The 6000-nt window shown below is 34.6% G+C and overlaps 1 long non-coding RNA gene across 1 annotated transcript; it reads right to left on the bottom strand.

Annotated features, from left to right (window-relative positions):
• Positions 1 to 4733: 4733 nt before the first annotated feature.
• Positions 4734 to 5257, bottom strand: LOC141678648 (uncharacterized). The gene is made up of 2 exons (XR_012557834.1): positions 5041 to 5257; positions 4734 to 4931 (listed from the first exon to the last, which is right to left on the bottom strand). It is a non-coding gene; the product is annotated as an uncharacterized LOC141678648 (long non-coding RNA).
• Between the last annotated feature and the right edge of the window lie 743 nt (positions 5258 to 6000).

Genomic DNA, 6000 nt, shown 5'->3' with positions numbered 1-6000 from the left:
GCTTAGCTTGAAGTCCAAAATGACTATGGGGCTAGTCAAGACATGGGCACATGTGTGGCACATGGGGGCTGATTTGTATATGTGATATATACATGTGTATATTTGCTAGGATATGCTAGGATATGCACTAGTGGGATGCTGAGATAACCATCTTGCAGTTGGGGCTCAAGACTTGCTGGGAAATTCGAATTTGAATGCATTTGAAATCCTGAACTGCTAGTAACTGCCAGCAGTTGGGGCTGCTGGGCCTGTTGTGGTTGTTGGTGTTGCTGGGGGCCGGGAACAGGCTCTTATATATATAGATAGGCATTTCTGAATGTAATCTACGTAGAATTTGGTACAATTTCTTATTGTATTCTGCACTTGTACTATATGCTAGGCAGTAGGCAAAGTCTGTAAGCATATCTTGGGGTTGTATCCTTATATTGTTCGGCAACAAAAAGGTTGGGCATTCAGTCTCGTAAATCTGTTGTGTCTTTACATTTTCTTGGTAATTAGACACACTTGCACACACGATTGGTTCCTGTCGTGCGTTGGTTCAATATCATATCCGCTGTGCTTGGGTCTGTTGGGGTTGCTGGTGTTGCTGGGGCTGCTGGGTGACAACCTCTCGAGAAGGCTGACTGCTTGGGCGTTGGGGCGACTGAGTAGGCCGTACGGATCAGAAAATTCAGAGTTGAAAATATGACCCCGTGACACCTACCATGATTATTGTAAATAGAAAAAAAGCATGTATCAATTATGTGTAGGATTATGTATGATCCCCAAGTATTTGCTTGAATAATCAACTCAAATGCATATTCATTTGTACTCGATCGCTTGTTGTCAATTTTTTAGTCGATTGCAATTAAACGGCCGGAAAAGATCATGTATTTTAAGTACTAGAAGGAAATGAATTCCTACAAATATTGTGGAGCTTGCTAACACTATCACGGCCTATATTCCTGACAACCTTCAACATAGGGAAGTTAAATGGCCCATTATCAGATGCCACCCAACTTTTTTATACTAAAATAAAGAATTTGTCTAGTATGCGATTATAAGTATACATTAATTACTTACAATTATATGACTTTGAAGTGCTTCTCTTTGTTAAATTGGTGTGAATTAATGGGTCCCATTAATATTTATAATTCAAATATTAATTAAGATTTGACATATATTTTTATTTATTTATGGACATACCAAATAACACGATTCAAAGATTAATGTGAAAGTGCATAGTACTCGAAGTATCATGTATTATTGGAACTCTTTATTCTTCTAAGTATGTACAATCAATATCTCGTGCTATAAATTAAGAAGACGTGCCCTTATTGAAGGACTGTGAACACTACAAGAAAACTGGACAAAACCGACCGTCAAAAATGATCGGTTAAGAGGCAACACAATCGGTTAAAATAGTCATAACCGACCACAGGGCATGGTCGGTTTTAACCTGGTCGGTTTTAACCTGGTCGGTTATGACTTTTGGTCGGGTTTAACCCTCATAACCGACCAACATAGTGGTCGGTTAAGTGCCTGGGCCTTTTATTCAAATGTGGGGTCACTGTGTGCACACGTGTTGCCACGTCACTGAGTCATAACCGACTATAGGTGGTCGATTATGTCTATTTTTAAAAAGTTGACTGGAACTCATAACCGACCGTGGTCAAAGTGTGCACATCGATCGGTTTTATTTCAGAAGCTAACTTAAATGTCATTACCGACCATCTTAAAACCGACCACCCTCTAAAGGAGACGGTCGCTTTTATGAATAAGGTGGTCGGTTATTTCCCTTGACGGTCAGTTTTCTGGGTTTTGTAATGGTCAAAAGTGGTCGGTTATGCCTATTGTCGGTCGGTTTTAAGGTCTGATTTTAAAAAAAAAATCAGGTTTTTCTGCAGTCCTTGTATACCAAACCAAATCAATACATAAACCAATCACAAATCCAATCCAATCACAACCAAACAACCAAACTAAACAACAATGATAATCATTAAACTATACTATACAAAATCATTCGCAAAAACTAGTAAATTTCACAATTAAACCATAGTAATTAAATCCAACGCAAACATTCACAAACTCCGATAACCGGAGGATTAAACCGTATCATTACATCATTATAAGCAATCCTAAATAACCGACAAAGTATCAAACCATCACAACGTATTATATTACATCCCATAACCATCAAATTACAATAGTCTTAAAACCGATCAATGTAAACTAATCCGACAAATCAACATCGGGCGATCCACCACCATCACCGCCGCCATCATAATTACAATATAATTACAATAAATGAAACTAAATTACAAATTATCTACTGCCAAACTTCAACTCTCACTACAAACAATATATAAAAAAAAATATTAAATACATACAACAACATTTAATACATACACCAATATAAACACACACACACACTAATTACAAAATATGGAAAGAACTTACAATTTTCTAAAACTCCTCAACTTCAATCCTCAATCACTTGTGTCTTTTTAATTTTTTGCCCAGATCAAGAAATGAGGGATATAACAAAAAAATTAAAAAAGAATAGGTTAAAACCGACCGTCAGCGGTCGGTTTTAGGCGGAAGAATAAAACGACACCGTTTTCTCTGTAACGGGTACTTTTTTTTGTACTTTAAATTAATTTTTTATTATTCTACAAAACCGACCACCAGATATGGTCGGTTTTAACCTGCAGAATTTGTGGATATAATCGACCACATGTAGGTGGTCATTTTTTTTCCAGTACAACCGACCACCAGTGAATGATCGGTTTTATGTGTGTCACGTCATCAATACAGTGTCGTTTAGTTGACATATAACCACCACTGACGTCGGTCGGTTTTAAAGTGACCAAATCGACATCGGTCGGTTATGTCCGGTCGGTTTTAGCTTGTTTTCTTGTAGTGGAACAAAGCATGATAATTAGTAAATATCACTGAACATCTCTTTTTTTCTTACAAATCTTAAAAATCGATATCAAATTGAACTTAAACTCAGGTATATAAATGAAGAATATCAGCTAACATAAAATCTGCAGCAGCAATTTGAAATATAGTTACATAATATCTTTAAAAGTTTTAATGACCTGAGATAACATTCTTCACATTGACCTAAAACACACTTTACTATGTATGAAAAAAATCCCACTCGTGATCTTGTGCAGTTTCAACTTCTACAAGTCTGATGACCGAAAGGGCTCAGCAGGGAATTTTGGACCTAGCGGCTATTTGGACCATGTGGAGAACAACTGCCTCCAACTCCGCTATTACAATGACTGTACAGCCCTGAAATTTGCAGTAGTTCAAATACGTAATTTTACAGAAAAGCAAATAATATTTGACGTCGTTTTTGTGACGGTCGCTTATAGTCCCAGTTTCTTGTAGTGATCAAACGACATAATTAAATATTAAGTTATTTAACAGAATTACCTCGCCGTGCCGAATGAATAGCATCAACCCTTGAAGATAAAGAAACAATGACAAGAGTGACGAGTAACAAGAACAAGTTTTTGATTAGTGTATATTTAGCCCCTGAAGCCATTTCTTAAGCTTATAACCTAGAAATTTGTATAGAGACAATGAGAGAAAGAGAGAAACAGTTCTACTTGTATCTTGTATGATGGAGCAGTCAGCTGAGTCTTATAAAAACAGTGAATTCCATGCAATTTTATAGATGCGGCGTCCCTTTCCCGATACTGAAAATTTTATATTGGAGATCCCCTGACTTCTACGGCATTATCAAAATTTATTGCGTTGAAATTGTATACTTATTCTAATTAATGTCACGTGTTTTTTTATACATTTCATATCTAAACACACGAGTATGTGACATATTTATTTATGAATTTCTAATTATAATGCATCCTTAATTATCATCTGCACTGAAATCGTATTCATTATTGTAACTTTTAAACATAGTCTAGTATACATACCATGTTCAAAGTACATCATGACTCTAGAAATTAATAGCGAGATTGCAATGGTTTGAATTTAAAGATGAGTTTGTGGTCTAGAAAAAAGTAACGTTTCTTGACTTGGATGAATGGTCTAGAAATGCTTCACAATCACAGTCATGGATATGCCCTGAAATTGGATATATTTTCCTTAAGGTGCTCTTGCATTTTTTATTTCATATGTACCAAAATGTAGTAGTTATTGAAATCGAGAAAAGAGGGTTAGTTTTGTTACAAAGGAGTAAGTTATGAATCATAAGCTCTATTTTATTTTAATAATCACTTTAATTCTTTTATTAACTTACTTCCATGAACTCTTGTCAATGTAAAAAAACTTACATGATCCTGTTTAAATAGAAATGAAATGGTGTCAGGATTTAGATTTAGGGCTTGAATTTTTTTTTGTGTTTTTTAAAACTATATTTTAGCAATCCAACTTAAGTATCCGTGTGTCTTGCCAAAAAAGACTATCCACATGTGAAGATTGTCACATTTTAAAAAATTATATTTTTTTGCCTCTGGCATTTTCCACTTGTATGCATTTGTAGCCCAAATTTTTGTGAAGATAAAACTTAATGACTGACTGTCATCTATTATGTTTACTAATAGGAGCCATGCTGTTTTTGAGTACACATTGCCAAAGCATGGAAAACTTATAAAACCAAAAAATTGCTTCTCCAATCAAAGGAGAAATATTAAAGAGTGAGGCTACAACTGTTTAGTGAACTAAAAATTTAAAGGGGTAGGGGGTTGGATGACCCTTGCCCTTAGAGAATTCGCCTCTGTGTAACACTGATTAAAATCACTTACAACTGTTTTGCTTCAAACTTTTACGTACTTTTTTATGGCAATAAGATTAAAACCAAGTAAAAGTTCCAATTCTCACACTACTACAGTACTATTACCGGCTAGAGAGCATATCTTGCTACCCATGCCCACCCGGACCTTTTCGAGAAGGACTTCCGCCGACACCACTATGCCCTGCAAATTGCAGTGAAATTGTGTTAAGCGGATCATGAGCTAAACATATAATGATAATTATACTTTCTCAATTGATAGCAGTATTAGTATTTGGTAGATAATATATTACCTCCCTGCAGGAGGAGAAAGCGTCGGACAGAATAATCAGCATCAAGTGATGGAGATAAAGATGAATTGTCATGACAACTTAATTGAAACAAAGATATTATGAAGAGAACACTGAGTAGTAACAGCAACAGGTTCATCACTTGAGTAGATACTGCTGGAGTCACCGAAGCCATATAGTTTCTTGATCTTAACTAGCAATTATATTTCTTTTGAGTACTGATTTATTTCATATATATATAGTCATATATAAAGTCTAATTGATTTATGGTAATTTGTTTATACACGTAAATGGTTACTTTCAGTCCTTTTCCTGTGTAAACAGTGACGAGGATGGAAAATTTTGGAACGGACGCTAATTAGATGGTCCTAGAGCCCTGACTTTCCTCTAGCTGTCACTTTCCAACATATATATGTTTACATACATACCAGTTCTATGTTGAAAAAACTTATAGAAAAAAGACACCTACATTTTTGCAGAGAATTTGTACGGCTATTTTTCTTATTTTTATTTTCTTCTTCTAAAACTCATGCTAACTAGCCATTATATAGGCTTTACAAACATATTAAAACTAACTATTACCAAAACTAACCACTACTAATTAATGGGTAAATTACATGTCCATAATTTACTCCATAACTCCACTAGCCCATTACTAAACAATTCTAAAATAATATGTTTCTCTAATAATTAATCTATTGCTAAATATCTAATAACTAAATAAACAAATAATTAATAACTAAATTTAAGATTATTCCAACATTCTAGTATTGTGTCGTCATTATTTTAAAAAAGAACATATGAAATTTCGTAACAATATGGTTTTAACAGAAATAGGAAGTACCGTCTCCACCCAATAAATTATTCATATTGGACTACATATAATATACCTTATAAATTATTAGTAATTTTATTTTACAACAAGAATAGAACCAAGCAAAAGTACCCATTCTCCTGCACACT

The sequence above is a fragment of the Apium graveolens genome, chromosome 8 (genome assembly GCF_009905375.1).
Source record: "Apium graveolens cultivar Ventura chromosome 8, ASM990537v1, whole genome shotgun sequence".
NCBI lineage: Eukaryota > Viridiplantae > Streptophyta > Magnoliopsida > Apiales > Apiaceae > Apium > Apium graveolens.
Note: the sequence above shows the minus strand (reverse complement) of the source record. Positions and strands in the feature narration are given on the sequence as shown.